This window comes from Trichechus manatus, unplaced genomic scaffold (genome assembly GCF_000243295.1).
Source record: "Trichechus manatus latirostris isolate Lorelei unplaced genomic scaffold, TriManLat1.0 scaffold00021, whole genome shotgun sequence".
Taxonomy (NCBI): Eukaryota; Metazoa; Chordata; class Mammalia; order Sirenia; family Trichechidae; genus Trichechus; species Trichechus manatus.
Genome location: NW_004443957.1, coordinates 14,517,410 through 14,537,574, shown reverse-complemented (window position 1 = coordinate 14,537,574; position 20,165 = coordinate 14,517,410).

The window sequence follows — 20,165 nt, the reverse complement described above, 5'->3', positions numbered from 1 at the left end:
AAAGAAAATAACTATCACAAAGTCCATATACTTTACCTATAGCAGAAGTATGCAATCTCCCCACAACCCCAGCGGAATAGTGGGGAAAAAGCTTAGAAGGAATGCAAACAATTTTATTCCTTTATGCTGCAGAATACATAGAGCACGCATCGAAGCCTGGTTTACAGTCATTCATTTATTTATTTGAGAAACGTGTATTCAGGATGCCTGGCAAGAGGTCAAAGTAATGGTCTTGACTATTGTCACGGCTCTTGCTGGGTCTAAGATCATGGACAGCCACCTCTGGAGATGGGTTATACTGGGGAGCACAGGAAGCCAGTTTCATTCTGGGCTAGCAACATACAGTCAATACTCATTATTTGTGGATTCTTTATTTATGAATTTATTTGTAACCCCAAAATCAATATTCATGGTGCTTCTGAGGTCATTCACAAACATGTGCAGAGTGGTGAAAAATTTTAGTCACTTGATTGCATGTTCCCAGCTAAAGTCGAACAGAGATGCTTTGCCTTCTTGTTTCAGCTCTCATACTGTAAATAAGGAGCCCTGCCGGCACAATGGTTAAGTGCTTGGCTACTAACCAGAAGGTGAGCTGTTTGAATCCACCAAGCAGCCCCATGGAAGAAAGACCTGGCGATCTGCTCCCATAAAGATTACAGCCTAGAAAATCCTATGGGGCAGTTCTACCTTGTCACATAGGGTAGCCACGAGTCAAAATTGACTCAATGGCACCTAACTTCAATAACAACAACTTTAAACAACAGGCATTTTCACGGTCTATTGAATGCCATGTCTTTCAAATTTTTGTACTTTTGTGTGTGTGTGTGTGTGTGTGTGGTGATTTTGCTGTTTAAAATGACTCCCAAGTGTAGTGCTGAAGTGTTGTCTAAGTGCAAGAAAATTGTGATGTGCCTTACAGAAAAAATATGTGAGTTAGATAAGCTTTGTTCAGGCAAGAGTTATCACGCTGCTGGCTGTGAGTTCAGAGTTAATGAATCAACTATATGTATTCAATTAGGTGTCTTTAAACAGAAACACACATGAAAAGGTTATGTATTGATTGATTTTTTAAAATGTTGTGACCAGAGGCTCATAGGTACCTAATCGTGTATTTCTCAATGTTTGCAGTAACTTTACAACTCATAACTACCACAAATAATGAAAATCAACTCATTTGGATCAGCTTTGGAGTCAAGTTTGGTGACTCCTGGTGGCAGCATGCACCCTTGGGAAAGCTCTAATTAGTTACTAACTTGCTGGGCTGAGGAATACAGGGGGTGTCCTCTGGACTGCGGTGGACTGAGGACTAGGCTTCTTTTGACTTCTTCAGAAATAAACCACCAGACATACTGAGCCACATTCATTTCAGTTCAATGTTACTCAAATCAACAAATAATTATCAAGCACCTTCTGCGCGCCAGTAACTATTAACTATGGGTGCTGAATACATAGAGCTAAACAAGGCCAGGGCCTTGCTTCAGAGACGCTCACCATCTAGTGTGAAATATGTCAGTAAACCGAATGTTACCATTCAGTGTGCTAAATGCTATGATGATGTTAAAGAAGGTGAGCTTAGGAAGCACTGAAGATGGACACTAGGTGCAGCCTGTGGGTCTGAGAAGGTTTTCTGGAAGCCTTCAGGATGAGAAGGAGTTACCTAGGAGGAGAAGTGGGGAAAGGCATTATAGGCAGGGAGAAGAGCACATGCAAAGTGCTGGAAGCAAGATGACAGCTAGACCAAAGGGTCTGTAGGAGTGGGTGAAAGGGAAGAGATGAGCCCACAGGGGAAGTGTCAGAGGAAAGTGATATGAGCAGATTTGGTTTTAGAAGTCAGGAATGTGCCGAATGAATTCAAGGGGGAAAACAGGCAGGAGACTGCAGGAGGTGGTTGTGGTCATCCAGGCCAGCAGTGATGAGGACCCTAATCCCGACAGTGGCCATGGGACTGGAGAAGAGGATCTTTTAAGCAAGTACTGGCGACTGAGACAGGATGAACTGGATAGGGTGGTAGGGGAGTCTGGAGTGATGCCCAGATTTTGAACAACATGTGGCTGGCATAGCCATTGTTTGACAGAGGGAATATAGGAGGTCAGGGTCAGGGTTGGGATAATACTGAGTTTGGTTTAGGACACGCCATGTTAGGAGGGATCCATGAGACATTCGGACTGTATCCTGAAGATTTCAAGACTGTTTCCTAGGTTGTTCTAATTCCTGCCTTCTCCTTCTCCTTGTCTACTTTCATTTCTGCCTCCCCTGTTCCTTAAAAAATCCAAACCTCCAAACCAAAATAGTGAAAAATGCATTTGAAACCATCTCTATGCCCATATAAAACCTCCCGAAACCAAACCTGTTGCTGTTGAGTTGATTCCGACTCATAGCCACCCCATAGGACTTTGTAGAACTGCCCCATAGGGTTTCTAAGGAGTGGCTGGTGAATTCAAACTGCCGATCTTTTGGTGAGCAGCCATAGTTCTTAACCACTGCACCACAAGGGCTCCTGTGCTCATATAAAGTATTGTAATTATCCCCATCATCTCCTAGATTGTGCTGTATCCTTCCTTTAATGAGCTACAAATGGATGGTGCAGCATCTTACTTTGTAGATGGATGTTTTTACAAATGACACCAAACATTAGGGTGAGCCGTACCAGGCTCACTCAGTATACCTACTGGAGGGTGGAGGCATGCATTGGTCTGTGCCAGGTGTAAATCACTCTGAATCTTCCCTCAAGCCTAAAATCTATTAATTTACCTATTACGACAAAGGAGTTATTGTTAGGTGCCGTCATGTTGGTTCTGACTCACAGTGATCCTGCGTACAACAGAACAAAACACTGCCTGGTCCTGTGCATCCTCACAATCATTGCTATGTTCGAGCCCATCGTAGCCACTGTGTCAATCCATCTCTTTGAAGGTCTTCCTCTTTTTCACTGACCCTCTACCTTACCAAGCATGATGTCTTTCTTCAGGGACTGGTCCCTCCTGATAACCTGTCTAAAATATGTGAGATGAAATTTTGCGAACCTTGTTCTAAACAGCATTCTGGTTGTACTTCTTCCAAGACAGATTGTTTGTTCTTCTGGCAGTCCATGGTATATTCAATATTCTTCTCCAACACCATCATTCAAAGGCGTCAATTCTTCTTCAGGCTTTGTTATTCATTGTTCAACTTGTGCGTGCATATGAGGTGATTGAAAATATCACAGCTTGGGTCAGGTGCACCTTAGTCCTTAAAGTCACATCTCTACTTTTTAACACTGAAAAGAGGTCTCTTGCAGTAGATTTGCCCAATGCAATAAGTCATTTGATTTTTTGACTGCTGCTGCTATGGATGTTGATTGTAAAGTCAAGTAAAATGAAATCCTTGAAAACTTCAATCTTTTCTCTGTTTATCATGATGTTACTTATTGGTCTAGTTGTGAGGATTTTTGTTTTTCTTTATGTTGAGGTATAATCCATACTAAAGACTAGTTTTTGATCTTCATCAGTAAGTACATCAAGTTCTCTTCACTTTCAGCAAGCAAGATTATGTCATCTGCATAACGCAGGTTGTTAATCAATCTTCCTCCAATCCTGATGCCCCTTTCTTCTTCATATAGTCCAGCTTCTCTGGACAAATGTCTTTAATGACTATAAAATAAAGGGTGTTAAATATAAAAAAGAAGAAATTATGTAGGTAAGGGATGTTCTTTGAATAAGTAATGGGTCATATTAAGATCTTTTGAAAGAAACAGCAGAAAATTCCAGCATAAATGATTGGGCTCATTCTTATGAGAATAAGTGCTATTCTTTTATTCATCCTAGAGAGAGAGTCTGTACTTTTTAGGAAATTGCCAAGTGATAATAAATGGGAGTGACTTCCTGGGCTATATTTCCCTGCTCAGTGGTTCCCTCAGAGCCCTCGAGTTTGAGCACCAGTGTGTGGGCGAAGGGCTGCTGAGGCAGAAGTCAGAGAACAAAGATCCTAGTCTTGCTTCGGCCATTGGTTTACATTGTGATTTCATCCCAGTTTCTCATCAGTCCACTCTTCTGAGCAAGGATGTCATTAGGATCCCCAAAAACAGCCTAATGAAGGAAGGTTCTCTTGAATACTTAGAACAGGGACAGTTGCCAGAGACATGTAACACTGAAGCCTTAGCAACTACAGTTCAACAACAGCCCTAGGGATGGAAGCACCATGAAGATGTCTGCTGGGTTCCTAATAATCTCCTCCTGTAGCCCTATTGTGTTGATATGGAGCTGGGCAGCAGAGGACAGGCCCATGGCCCAAGCTCAGGCCTTTTGAAATTCCAAACCATACACTCTCCAAGATCATGGTTGGTATTTCTGCACTGAATACTATATTTTAGTTTGCTTGTAATCAATTGGGAAATGCTTTGTTTGTTGGGAGGCAGTGTGGCTTTGTGAAAAGAGCTCAAAGCTCTGGCATTGGAAGTCCCGAGGTTCAGATCTTAGAACTGTCCTTTGCTGGCCTAGTGACATTGACAAAGCAGTTTAGCTTTGCAGATGTAATTTCTACATCTATAAGACAGGGATTAAATGATTATGTATGTAAAATACCTACCTTAATACTTGACTACAGTAAGAGCTCAAATATAGGTATTATTTTTGGCCAGTCAATGGGATTGAGGCAAAACTCCAGCACCTGCTGCCCCTGGGCGCCATAACTGAACTTGCTTTCTGACTTTCTCTAATTCTGTCCCCTGCCCCTACTCCTATTCCCACTGCACACTTTTACTTGACAGTTCCTTGAAGGTGCTGCTGATTCTCATCACCTTGATAAATACAATCATCCAGCTCTAGGAATGCGTTGCTACACACCCTGTTGGTCTTTCCAAGATGCCCCCAAATGTAGAAGCTGCTACTCGCCCCATCTAATTCTTTCCTCAAGCTCAGTGTAAAAGCAGTAAAGAGGATAGAATGGTTGGTGCCAACACAGAAGCCTTTCTGGCCAGACTGCAGATGGTTTTAATAATAATAATGATAAAAATTTAATAATAGGTACCATTGATAGAATACCTACTATGTGTTAGGTGCTTTCCATAATCGTTTCATTTAATCCTTGTTGTACTCCTATCATGGATTTAATTGTGTCCCCCCAAAATATCTGTCAACTTGGCTGGGTCATTATTCGCAGTACGGCATGATTGTGTAATCTGATGTGATTTCCTTATGTGTTGTAAACTCTATCATTATGATGAAGTTATATGTGATCTCCTTATGTGTTCAATCACTGTGATGAGGTTATACTGATGAGGTTTATAAGATTAGATAGTGTCTTAATCCAATCTCTTTTGAGATATAAAAGAGAGAAGCGAGCAGAGACACATGGGAACCTCATACCACCAAGAAAGCAGTGCTGGGAGCCGAGCATGTCCTTTGGACCTGAGGTTCCTGAGAGAAGCTCCCAGACCAAAGGAAGATTGATGACGCGACCTTCCTCCAGAGCCAAAGGAGAAAGCGTTCCCCTGAGCTGACGCCCTGAATTTGGACTTGTAGCCTACTGGACTGTGAGAGAATAAACTTCTCTTTGCTAAATCCATCCACTTGTATTTCTGTTATAGCAGCACTAGATGACTAAGACAACTCCTAAGACCATGCTCATTGCACTAAACAATACGTAGGGTCACCCAATTATCCTGCCCGTTCTATAAACATTTGTTCCTAAGGATTCCCTAGGCCTGAAGTTTCAGAGTCATTTATTCATTTGGAGTTAGCTTACAAATGACAATTACAGTCATGCCTTGCTTAATGTCCACAATATGTTCTGTGAAATAGGATGTTATGTGATTTGGACATTGTGTGAACATCATATTATATGCTTAATAGACATGCCTAAATACTGAGCAATAACATTCAGTGATGGCCCACTTTCGTGTTGTTTTAATAACCTTTTGTTTCACTTCCAAGAAGATAGTTCCCCTTTGCCTCTTGCTGCTGCTATCACTAGCACTGGTTTTGCTGCTTTTGGCAGCCATGATGTACTTCACAGTAATATTTTCCAAAGAAAATTAAACAGAGAGATAACACTACAACACTCAAGAGACGTGCAAGACACTAGGTTGGATGCTACTGCCTACGAGTTGAAGCGTACACTGTTATACAATAAACTTTTTTATTTGTAAGGAAAGTTTACATTAAAATAACAATAGAAAGTACAGTACAGTATATACATAAGCCAGTAATAGAGGTGTTTATTATAACTACCAAGATATATGTATTATAGGCTATCTATGTACTGTACAATTATACACCTGGCAGTGCAGCCACTTTGTATACAAGAAACATGAAATATACGTGTTGCATGCAGGAAGCTGTTTCGTTTGCTCTATCTGGTTATGTTTGCTACCTAATTATAACCTTATGGGACCACGAATGTGTATGTGGTCAGATGTTGCCCGAATGGACATTATGTGGCATCTGACTCTACTCTCATTACCTGAAAACCACAACTGGTTATATTTCTGCATCAGTCAACAGACCACAGCCTACTGGACCATTTATAAGCTTTCTATAAATAATAAAATGTATTTTATTATGAGAGTGCTCCAAAGGTTCCCCAGTGGTTCTCAGTATCCCTGATGTTCTCTGTGACCTTCAGCAGCTCAGCCAGGCTTACAGCTTCAGAGGTTTACAGGGAGAGTCTGCAAAGAGAAAGAGACCTTCTCTTGGGCATAAATGCCAAGACTTGCCTAGGCCTGGCTTCCTGGAGCTCTGCCTCTTCCCTTAAAGCAAAAGCAGAAAGAGAACTTCTGATTAGGTTATGTTCATGTGGTACTACCCATGAGAAAGATTCAAACAATAAGGTGGTATGGCATCACATGTAAAACATGTGGGTGTGTGTGGCAGAGGTGGGGGAGATGGAGACTGGTCACTGTAGGCAGGGTGACCAGTCACCTCAGTTTGTCTGGGACTGAGGGGTTCCTTGAGACATTGGACTGTTGGTGCTAAAACTAGACAATCCCAGGCAAACTGTGATGATTGGTTGCCTTATCTGTGGGTGGGTGGGGGGTTACCATTACTCACTCATTATTCTGGGAAACAATGGACTATTGTGGTTAATGGTTTAGGAGCTAGAGTCATAGTGCTTTGGATCAAAGTCCAGACCCACTACTCACTGTGAGACCCTGGGCAAGATAGAACCTGTGCCTCAGTCTCCTCATCTGTAAAATGGGGATAATAATTGTACCTACTTCCTAGGGTTGTTGTGAAGATTACATGACACACCAATTGTAAACCCCCTGACACAGAGAAGGGGCTAAATAAGTGACAGTCACTGTGCTATTATCTCACCTGGGAGCACAGCCCCAACCCACATGCACTCTTTCTGGAGTCTAGCCTACCCAGTGCCCCCCCACTAGACCCCCTCACGTCTGCGTTTGGTACAGAGTGCTGTCCCATTCCTGTGGCTGCATGGAAACTTTCTGTGGGGTGTTTGTTACCTGGTTGGAGAGCTTTTTGCCAGACTGAGAGGTCTGTGGGAGTGGGAGAGCTAGGGTTGCTTCAGGATCAATATTTACCCCAAGACAGAGTCTGTGCTCTGAGCACAGACTGTGAGAAATGCCATAGCCTAAGAAGCAGGAGCCTGAGGTGTCAGAGGGCAGAGGACCCCATGTCTCCACTAGTTCCCCTCTTTGAAGAAGGTGGAGAGGGAGCTCTAATGTGGTGGCTACAAAACATTGGGGTCAGTTCCACAAAGACATACGGGACCATTCTTGTTATCTGATAATCATGCTGAATGTCCACAACACAGTCTCTCTTTTACACAGACACAGACAGACACACACACACACACACACACACACACACACACACGTGTTTTCTGCGTGTTCAGCAATTTTCCAGAAGGCAAAGTAGAAGGCTTGCTTTTCCCAGTTGCCTGGTCTCTCTTCTCATCTCCATTGGATGTTGCCAACGTTGCAGACCTCGTTCTCCAGATTTCTCCTAGTGCTTATTTCTGTCCTGGTCCCATTCCATGCCTGACTTTTCTTCTCTTTGCTTTGAAGAGTGGGGACTTGCTTTGTAGGATAACAAATAGAACTGTCAAACACATCAGTGCTGCTGCCTGCAAAGATAAATGGGGTGACACATGGAGCAACCTCTGTGGATCCCAAGGCCCCAGCAGGAGCTGACATTGTGACAGATGGGGGGACAAGTGGCACTGACACAATCGGGTCGTGTGAATGTCGAAGGGATGAGGGCGGTGTCTGCTCCCCTGTTTTTCCCCCTCCCTCTCTACTACTTACATACCATGTTGCTGGAGATATAAAGAGATAGCAGACAGGTCACTGCCCCTCACCAACCCTTGTGAGTCTTCTTTGTCTGCAGCCCAGGGCATGAAAGCAGGCTGTCTGCAAAACATACTGCTGTCTCAGGGATGATGGCAGGTGATGGCTGAGGTACCTTGCAAAGAAACCGGGCCTAGGCACAAGACCAGGGCAGAGTTTGTCTTCAGTCCTCAACTTCATCCTTTGCTGGGCCTGCCCTGCTTGTCACACTTTCTTATCAGTCCTTCCATATTCCCAGGAAGCTCACCTGGTCTCTAGCTCTCACCCAGAAACCTCTCGTAGGCCTCGACTGTCAGCCTATGCAATGAGTTTTTCTACTCCTTCCTCTTATATCAAAATAGCATTCTTCTCTGTCCCATTCCATCAGGACTCTGTAGGGTGTCCTGCTGGTGGCTCCCCAAATACCCTCCTTGCTGTACAGGTCACACATCAGCACATCCCCAAGAAGAGACTGGGCATGGCATTCTGGAGCCCCTGATGGAGGGTGGTCCACAGATTGGGAAAGTCCACTCTAAAGGGATCCAAATGCTTAAAAATATTTGGAGGTATAAATTCTGAGTGGTAACATTTTACTTCTTCTTTTGTTCTTTTCCTCATGTGTGCTGCTCTGAGCTGGGGGCGTCTTTGCATCTCTGCCTCCAATCTCCATTGTGGATGAGCTGCCTGGGATCACAGACAGTCGGTTCAATCCATTAAACATGCAGTGAGGACCCGCTTTCTATACAGCTATGTGCTGACCTCTATGGGTGGGGGAGGCAGAGGTGTGGCTGCGGAGATAAATGAGATGTGGGCTGTCTCATGCGAGGACTCACAATTTAGTGGAGAAGAGAGACATGTGTGAGTAACTTTAATACGAGGTGAGTCATGAAAAAGAGTTAAAGGGAGAACTAGAGGAGCAAGATTAAACTTGATTTAAGAGGAACAAGTACATCCTCAAGGAAGAGGTGGGATTTAGGCAAAGCCATGATGGATGAATATGATTTGGACAGGTTGGAATGGTGGGAGAAAGACCCTTTATTTGGAGGGATGAGTATGAATTCAGACAGATGAAAGATGCAAAGTGTACTGGGGTCTGAAATTGGTCCGATATTACATGAGAAGTGTGTGTGTGTGTGAGTGTGTGTGTGGATGAGAGAGATGAGAGAGAGATTTGATTGGGAGAAATGGTTGGGCACAGGCTTAGGAGTTTGAATTTTACTATGTATTCAGCTTTTTGGTCAGGGGACAGAATGGCTCTTCAGCTTCATTTCTTCTCTTATTTCAAAATTCTCAATGGAATTGGGCTCTGTCCTTGCTGGTGGATGAGGAAATACATAATCAATCACATAGTTCTTGTTGACTCTTCAGAAAACTGGCTGTGAGGGACAGTAGGGGAAGAAGGGACACAGGTAGAAGCCAGCATAGAGTGCCTTTGAGTCAGAATGAATGAGCTTGTGTCCATTACTTAACCTCCTTAAGCCCTATTTTCCTTCTCTTAAATAAGAACAACATATAATGCCTGGCCTGAAAAGGAGATAATAATACTCCCTCCATAGGACTGTTGCGAGGCTCATGAGAGAAAATGTATGTAAAGTGGTTAGCACAGTACATCCCCATACCTTCTAGCTGTTATTATGATTATCCCTCTGACTCCTGATCCATTTTAGCAGGCAAGAACTCTCAAACACTGATAATGGGCCACTGTTTTAAAGGGGCACGTGATTTGTCCACAGGAATGATGCTGCTGAGGAATGCTCTAAGTCTAGATGATGAGGAGACTTAACAAGATCAATACCACTTTTGGAAAAGATTATATGTTATACTAGGCAGCAAATAGACCATTGAAACTGGATTTGGAAAGCATTTATGGAGTCTATTAGAGACGGTTAAACATACCAACACAGAGAAAAATAAAAAGTGAATTATGCACAGGCAGCCCACTAGCCTTCTTTCTCTGTCTCTCTCTTTCTCCCCTTTCCTCCCTCTCCTTGCTCATTTTTGTCCATTCTGCCACTCTCTGTCTCTTTATTGGTGGATTTAGTCCATTTACATTCAGCATAATTATTGATAGGTATGAGTTTAGTGCTGTCATTTTGATGTCTTTTTTTTGTATTGTTGACCATTTTCTTTGTTCCACTTAATTTTCTTGCTGAATGGTTTTTTTTTAAATGTATTTTCTTTTCATCTTTTCATTGTTGTTGATTTTGTATTTTCTGAATCTTTATGTTTTTCTTGTTTTTTATTTTGATATGTAGGATTGTTACTTTCCTTTGTGGTTACCTTAATATTTACCCCTATTTTTCTAAGTTTAAGCTAGTCTTTTATTTCTTTATATCACCTCGTCTTCCTCTCTGTATGAAAGATCTATGTCTACATTTTTTAGTCCATCTTTCTTGTTTTAATGTTGTCATCTTTTACATATTGACATCTGTTTCCCTATTTTCAGTGTTTTAGCTTTGATTTACTTTTGTGACTTCCCTATCTAGGTTGATATCTGGTTGGTCTGTCCTGTGTTCTAGTCTTGGGTTGTTATCTGATGTTATTGATTTTCTAACTAGAGGACACCCTTTAGTATTTTTTGTAATTTTGGTTTGGTTTTTGCAAATTACCCAAACTTCTGTTACGTGGAAGCGTTCTAATTTCGCCACCATATTTGAGAGACAGTTTTGCTGGATATCTAATTCTTGGCTGGTAATTTTTTTCCTTCAAGGCTTTATATATGTCATCCCATTGCCTTCTTGCCTGCATAGTTTCTGCTGAGTAGTCCGAGCTTAGTCTCATTGACTCTCCTTTGTAGATGACTTTTCATTTATCCTTAGCTGCTCTTAAAATTCTCTTTATCTTAGGTTTTGGCAAGTTTGATTATACTATGTCTTGGTGACTTTCTTTTGGGATCTACCTTGTATGGGGTTTGATGAGCATCTTGGATAGATATCTTCTCATCTTTCACAATATCAGGGAAGTTTTCTACCAATAAATCTTCAACAATTCTCTCTGTATTTTCTGTTATCCTCCCCTGTTCGGGTACTCCAATCACTCGTAGGTTATTCCTCTTGATAGAGTCCTGCATAATTCTTAGGGTTTCTTCATTTTTTAAAATTCTTTTATCTGATTTTTCCTCAAATAAGTTGATGTCAAGTGCTTTGTCTTCAATCTCACTAATTCTGACTTCCATTGCCTCAATTCTGCTCCTGTGACTTTCTATTGAGTTGTCTAATTCTGAAATTTTATTGTTAATCTTCTGGATATCTGTTTTCTATCTCTCTGTGGATCCTTGCAGCTGTTAAATTTGTCATTGTGCTCATCTATAATCTTCTTAAGTTCTTCTATTGCTTTGTCTGTGTGTTCCTTGGCTTGTTCTGTGTTTTGAATGATCTCCTTCCTGATCTCTAGACAAGTTCTGTATATTTATCTTTTGTATTCTACCTCCAGTAATTCCAAGAAGTTCTTTTCCTCTGGAAAATTTCTTGATTCTTTGTTTTGGGAGCTTGCTGAAGCCATCATGGTCTACTTCTTTATGTGATTTGTTATTGACTGTTTTCTCCAAGCCATCAATAAGTTATTATATTTATTTATTTTATGTTTGCTTACTGTATCCTAGCTTCTTGTTTTGTTTTGTTTTGACATGCCCACATAGGCTGCTCATGTGAGCTAGTTTGATTATTGGCACCTTTGAAGTTCTAATGTCCTGTCACTAGGTGGTTAGATCTGTTACTAGGTATGTGAGCCCAGGAGTCCATTTACTCTTCTTGTATGGATTCAGCTCAGGTGTCCAGGTAGTTGGCCACAAAGTGTGTGGTGCAGGCTCTCACCTATAGTCCCAGACGGGCAGGGGTGATTAGTGTAGGCACAGGTATCTGGCTGCTGTAGGAGGTCACATGCTGAGTAAGGCAGGGGGCTGACAGCTGCCCCTGAGTGTCTGGGAGGAAAGTGTGTCCCTGTTCCCTAGAGAGCATAGGTGAGTGGGTTTTCCAGCTGGACTATGGGCACCCAATGCTGTTGACTGTAAGGACTGGGAGGTACCACTTATTCTTGGACCCCTGTTGTGGGTGGCTAGGTTGTATGGATAGAGCCACCAGTCCTCAGGTCCCTGATGTGGGCAGGCGAGGACCCTGCTTAATGGGCAGAGCGGTGTCAAATGTCACGAACATGCCACTCCACCGTATAGCTGATACAGTTGAAGTTAAGCTTCAGGTATATACCCTGTTGTACTGTGCTAATGAAGGCCTGCATTGTTGAAAGGGGCCCACACAGGACTATGCAGGGGTAAAAGGCATTCAAAGTCCATGTACCCCTTATGCCTGTGCCTAGGCAAAGGAGCTGTCTCTACCCTAAGTTCCCAGCTTAGGAGAGCTGGCATATTATTTATTCCTGTTTGTTAATTTTTTCCATCTCCAAGGCCGGGAGAATGGCTCAGGGTGTGTGACAGGTCCTTTCTTCCAGCCCAGGGGACGTGGCAATGGCTGAAGCTGGCACAGGACTGCTGCAGAGAGGGGAGGATGCAGGTAAACAGGAGAGAGGTTTTCCCAAAGTGGGTGTTTTTTGATCCATGTGGTAGGTTAGACACATGTACTTACCTTTTGCTGATTGAGTGCCACTTTTCACTGGTTCTGGAGGCTTGAGTAGGCTTTCTGCCACTCAGTCTCTCCTGACATGAAAAACACATCATGTGTGCTACTGCTTGCCTCACTGCGTGCACTGGCTCCCACTGGGTCAGGTCTGGCAACTCCTTGCTGCTTCTGAACCGTCTCTCCTTCCCACTGCCTCTCAGTCTGATTCCTCAACTTTGTTTTATAGGGCCCCTAGCTTGTCGCATATAATCTATTCACTTGTTTTTTCGGGTCTTTGTTGTAAGAGGGACCACAGGAAGCATTTGACTACTCCACCATCTTGGCCCTGCCTCCTCCTTGCTCATTTTTGGGGTTAGGTAAGTAAGGCTGATCAAATAACTGTTATCAGAAAAGTTGGAGGAGTAAAATTATACATGGTATTATGGCTGTGCAAACCTAGCCTTCTTAGAGTGTGAGATTTCAGGAACAGAATAGGAAGCAATGTCCCAATTTACAGTGGGCAGTGAATGAGTTCTCCCTGACTAATAAGCTGATGGGTTTTCCAGGAATAACCCCAACCTTTTGGTTAGGTTTTTGACATTACTAGTGAGCAATTTAGTGCACTGGAGCAGTAATTTAGAGATCCCTAGTGGCTTGAAATAATTAGATTATTTCATGTAATGAATAAATGAGAAGTTGACTCACTGGCATGGATCAGTGTGGTGACATGATTTACTTCTCATAAAGGTGAATGCTCTGGAGCCTAGACCCTACAAATAATTGTCTCCCTCCCCTTTCTCATTTATAATACGTTTTGTGTCATTTTGGGAGGGAGGCTGCCCAGTGGGGTGGGACAAGCATATGGGCTTTGGGATCAGCCAAATCTTGATTCAATTTTTACTAGGTGTATGACCTTGGGCAAATCACTTAACAAGCCAGAGCATGCTTCCTCATCAGCAAAGGAGCAGCAATAATACTTACCTCATACGAGAGGAGCATGAATTAAATCCATTACCAAAAGGAATGGACCTAAGACAGCCCCTAGTCCCTGGTTGATTCCTTTCAGTCTCCTCCATGCCATATTATTTTAAATGATTGATATTTACAGCAGGGATAGACAGCCAATACATTTATTCATTATGGTTTTACTCATTTGTTAGGTTAGAAAGAATCTCTTCCTTGATAAAGGGCTTTAATGAAAATATCCACTGAGCACTGAGCCTACATTTTTTGGGTGAAATGAAAGGTGCTCAAAGTCCAAATGCTCTTGTAGAAATCTATATTTGCATTTTATTTTATGATCACTGATGACCCAATTCAAGACAAAACCTTTATCTCCAAACCACCTAATGAGTCCCTTAATAAATAAAGTTTAAATAGAATCTTGACTGGGGAATTGGCTTCACATTCTCTTTTATTATGACATTATGTACAGCAGATATTCTTCAGCTGTTAGATAAAGTACAGAAATAAAAAACAAACAAACAAAAACTAACCAAACGGCATTTGGAGGTTGGAGGCTTATTAATGTTTTGGTCAGTTGGTTGCAAGTTCACTGGTTTTGGATACTAGCTGACTACTGAGCCACGAGTCCAAATTAATTCAGCAGTATGGGATGGGGATATGTGCTCTCAGTTCCTGCTAGAGCATTACAGAATTGGAATTCTTGTTACAATTTGTTCTAAGCCTCACATCTGTACATCACTTATCCGCTGTATTAAACAAACTGAAAGTGATCACATTTAGGGACTATTGGTGGGAGGTTGGTGCTTCCTCCTCTTTAATAACATCTTGGGAGCTAATGGGGTTCACTGATGTTCCTCAAATCCATCCTACCTCCCTTCGCACAAATGAACTCAGTCGGAGGTCAGGTTTATTGACGTTTAAATGAGTATATTTGGCTCACTGTAGCGTCTATCTAAATGAACACTGCTTTGGTGCATTGAAACTTAATGATTTACTCTGCATCCAGGTGAGAGAGGGGAATGTTGTGGCATTCAGGCAGGGATGAGGACATATGGAACACACGTCTTCTAGCCAAGAATACTTGCAAACTGAATTAATTTCTTGAATATATCATAGAAGGTTATTTTTGTGTTGGGATGGGGGACCTTGAGGGGTAATCTACTGCGGCAGGAAAAGTAGTGAGGGGGAAAATCTGTAGAAATTCCCAGGTGGAACTACTGACACATGCCTGGTTTTTTCCTACACCTTCATGCTCCCTCTCAGGGAAAAAAAGACATGATCTCTTTGGGCTTTGGTCATTGAGCTTAGAATTTCCAAGGTAAAATCATGGGAACCAAAGTTCACTTCTTATAAATACTCTTTCCTTAACCCTCACATACCCTGCAGCCACTGTCCCATTTCTCTGCTGTTCTTCCTATCCAAACTTTTCAGAAGAGTTGTCTGAACACACTGATTCCATATCTTTATTTCTCAATCTTTCTTCAACCCACTCAAGTCGAGTCTTTGACCCTCGTGATTGATTGAACTTGAGTTTGCCAAGATTACCAATGACCTTCATGTTACCAAATCCAATGGTCACATCTCTGTTCTCCTCTTATCTAAACTTTCAACAGCTTTAAGCAATACTAACTATTGTCTCCTTTTTGAAACACTCTCATTTCTTGGCTTTCATGACAATTCTTTATTCCTGGCTCTTCTCTGTGCTCTTTGATCACACCTTCCTGGACTCCTTGGCTGGCTCTTTCTTCTCCATCCAATCTTTAACTGTTGAGACTCTTCAGAGCTTAATCTTGAGCCTTCTTCTCTTTGTCTCTCCAAAGCCTCTTCCTAGCTGATCTTTTCAAGTCCTGTGTATTTAAATGCAACTGTGATGGTTAAGATTGTGTGTCAACTTCGCTGGGCCATAATTCTCAGTGTTTATATGTGATCATACCCGTGACAGGATCTGCTGTGAGTAGCCAATCAGTTGAAAGGGTGTTTCCTTGGGCGTGTGGCCTGCATCTGAATATAAGTGAATGTTCTGACTTTCGCCTGCTCTGGATCCTGCAGCTGCCTCCTGTTCGTCTGACCTCCGGTTCTTGGGACCTGAGCTAGCAGCTTATCTGCCGACCTTGAAATTGGTCAATTTTCACAGCCTGTGAACAAGAGCTCTGCTCTCTGATGTACTGATCTTGGGTTCGCCAGCCCCTGTGGCTACATGAATCAGGAGAAGCTTCTGTTCTGATCCACGGACTTGGGATTTTCAAGCCTCTACAATTGCGTGAGCTATTTCCTTGATATAAATCTCTCTATATAAATATATTTATATACTTTACTGGTTTTGCTTCTCTAGAGAACCCAGCCTAAGACAACAACTTTTACACTAATGTCTCCAATATTTATATCTCCGGTCTAGATCTGTACTCTGAGTTCCAGACTCATATACTTGACATTACCACTTGCAGACATCTTGAACTGAATAAGTCCAAAAAGGTACTCTTGCACCTCTTTCCCAACTATCCCCCCAACCTCTCAATATGGTATCTATCAACAAGTCTTGTCAATTCCAACTCAGCAATGTACCTTGTTATGTCCATTGCTATTCTCTTAGTCCTGACCTTCATCATCTTCCATCTGGACTAGTGTAACCACTTCCTAACTGGTCTTTTCCTTGAATATTACAATCTATTCTACATATAGCAGCTATTTGCCTGCTCAGAACCCTCCAAAGGTTTTATGTTGCTCTAAGAATAAAACTCAAGCTCCTTATAATACTTACAAGGACTTGCTTCTTGGACCTTTTTTTAAAATCTCTTCAATCTTTATCTTCCACCATGTGTCTGTCAGTTTGTTGTACTGTGGTGGCTTGCATATTGCTGTGACACTGGAAGCTTTGCCATTGGTATTTCAAATACCAGCAGGGTCACCCTTGGTGGACAGGTTTCAGTGGAGCTTCCAGACTAAGATAGACTAGGAAGAAGGACCTGGTAGTCTACTTCTGAAAAAACTGGCCAGTAGAAACCCTATGAATAGCAGCGGAACACTGTCTGATATAGTGCCTGAAGATGAGTCCCTCAGGTTGGAAGGCACTCAAAATACTACTGGGGAAGAGCTGCCTCCTTAAAGTAGAGTCGACCTTAATGATGTGGATGGAGTAAAGCCTTCTGGACCTTCATTTGATGATGTGGCACTCAAAATGAGAAGAAACAGATACAAACATCTATTAATAATTGGATGTGGAATGTACGAAGTATGAATCTAGGAAAACTGAAAGTTATAAAAAATGAAATGGAACACATAAAGATTGATATCCTAGGCATTAGTCAGCTGAAATGGACTGGTATTGGCCATTTTGAATCAATCATATGGTCTACTATGCTGGGAATGACAAATTGAAGAGGAATGGTGTTGCATTCATCGTCAAAAAGAACATTTCAAGATCTATCCTGAAGTACAACTCTGTCAGGGATAGAATAATATCCATACACCTAGAGGGAAGACCAGTTAATGCAACTATTATTCAAATTTATGTACTAACCACTAAGGCCAAAGGTGAACAAATTGAAGATTTTTACCAACTTCTGCAGTCTGAAATTGAACAAACATGTAATCAAGATGCATTGTTAATTACTGGTGATTAGAATTCAAAAGTTGGAAACAAAGAAGGATTGGTAATTGGAAAATATGGCCTTGGTGATAGAAACAATACTGGAGACCACATGATAGAATTTTTGCAAGACCAACGACTTCTTCATTGCAAGGACTTTTTTTCAACAACATAAACGGCAACTATACACGTGGACCTCGCCGGATGAAATACACAGGAATCAAATTGACTACATCTGTGGAAAGAGACAATGGAAAAGCTCAATATCATCAGTCAGAACAAGGCCAGTGGCCGACTGCAGAACAGACCATCAATTGCTCATATGCAAGTTCAAGTTGAAGCTGAAGAAAATTAGAACAAGTCCACGAGAACCAAAGTACGACCTTGAGTATATCCCACCTGAATGTAGAGACCATCTCAAGAATAGATTTGATGCATGGAACACTAATGACCAAAGACCAGACGAGTTGTGGAATGACATCAAGGACATCATACATGAAGAAAGCAAAAGATCATTAAAAAGACAGGAAAGAAAGAAAAGACCAAAATGGATGTCAGAAGAGACTCTGAAACTTGCTTTTGAACATAGAGTAGCTAAAGTGAAAGGAAGAAATGATGACATAACAGAGCTGAACAGAAGATTTTGAAGTGCTGCTCGAGAAGACAAAGTAAGGTATTATAAAGAAATGTGCAAAGACCTGGAGATAGAAAACCAAAAGGGAAGAACATACTTGACATTTCTGAAGCTAAAAGAATTGAAGAAAAAATTCAATCCTCGAGTTGCAATATTGAAGGATTCTACAAGGAAAATATTAAATGATGCAGGAAGCATCAAAAGAAGATGGAAGGAATATATAAAGTCACTGAGCCACAAAGAAATGATGGATGTTCAACCATTTCAGGAGGCAGTATATGATCAAGAACTGATGGTACTAAAGGAAGCGGTCCAAGGTGCACTGAAGGCATTGTCAAAAAACAAGGCTCCAGGAATTGATGGAATACCAATTGAGATGTTTCAACAAATGGATGCAGCGCTGGAGGTACTCACTTATCTATGCCAAGAAATTTGGAAGACAGCTACCTGGCCAACCAACTGGAATAGATCCATATTTGTTACCATTCCAAAGAAAGGTGATCCAACAGAATGTTGAAATTATTGAACAGTATCATTAATATGGCAGGCAAGTAAAATTTTGCTAAAGATCATTCAAAAGCCGTTGCAGCAGTATATCAAGAGGGACCTGCTAGAAATTCAAGCTGGATTCAGAAGAGGATGTGGAACAAGGGATATCATTGTGATGTCAGATGTATCCTGGCTGAAAGCAGAGAATACCAGAAAGATGTTTACCTGTGTTTTATTGACTATGCAGAGGCATTTGACTGTGTGGATCATAACAAATTATGGATAACATTGTGAAAAATGGGAATTCCAGAACACTTAATTGTGTTCATGAGGAACCTGTACATAGACCAAGAGGCAGTCGTTCGAACAGAACAAGTGGATACTGTGTGGTTTAAAGTCAAGAAAGGTGTGCGTTAGAGATGCATCCTTTCACCATACTTATTCAATCTGTATGCTGAGAAAATAATCCAAGAAGCTGGACTATATGAAGGAGAACACGGCATCAGGATTGGAGGAAGACTCATTAACAACCTGCGATATGCACATGACACAAACTTGCTTGCTGAAAGTGAAGAGGACTTGAAGCACTTACCGATGAAGATCAAAGACTACAGCCTTCAGTATGGATTACACCTCAACATAAAGAAAATAAAAATCCTCACAACTGGACCAATAGGCAATATTATGATAAACGGAGAAAAGATTGAAGTTGTCAAGGATTTCATTTTACCTGGATCCATGATCGATGCCCATGGAAGCAGCAGTGAAGAAATCAAAAGACGCATTGCACTGGGCAAATCCGCTGCAAAAGACCTCTTTAAAGTGTTAAAAAGCAAAGAGGTCACTTTAAGAACTAAGATGAACCTGAACCAGGCCATGATGTTTTCAGTGGCCTCATATGCATGTGAAAGCTGGATAACCAACAAGGAAGACTGAAGATGAATTGATGCCTTTGAATTATGGTGTTGGCCAAGAATATTGAATATACCATGGACTGCCAGAAGAACGAGTAAATCTGTCTTGGAAGGAGTACAGATAGAATGCTCATTAGAAGCAAGGATGTCAAAACTTCGTCTCACATACTTTGAACATGTTATCAGGAGGGACCAGTCCCTGGAGACCGATATTGGGCTTGGTAAAGTAGAGGGCCGGTGAAAAAGAGGTAGTCCGCAATGAGATGGATTGACACAGTGGCTGCAATAATGGGCTGAAGCATAACAATGATTGTGAGGATGGTGCAGGACCTGGCAGTGTCTCGTTCTGTTGTACATAGGGTCGCTATGAGTCGGAACTGATGCGAGGGCACCTAACAACAGCGGATCTTTATCTTACCGCGTGTTCCTCCTCACCTTCTATGCTCCAGCCATGCCAGTCGTCTTTCAGTCCTCTAAATATACCGTACCCCCTTACACATAGAGCATTTTGCACATCATGTCCCCTTTGTCAGAAATGGTAAATCACATCACTAATTTAATGGCACTTATTACAGCCAGCCCAGTTCTAAGTGTTTTCCATGGAAAAACAGATTAAGTTCTCGATAAAATTTGTATAACAAATAAACCAATGAATGAACGATAAACACAATCATTCAACTGAAAAGTGCATTTGCCATTGTACTGTTGTTGGGTCATGTGGAGTTGACTCATAGTGACCCCATGTGACAGAGTAGAACTG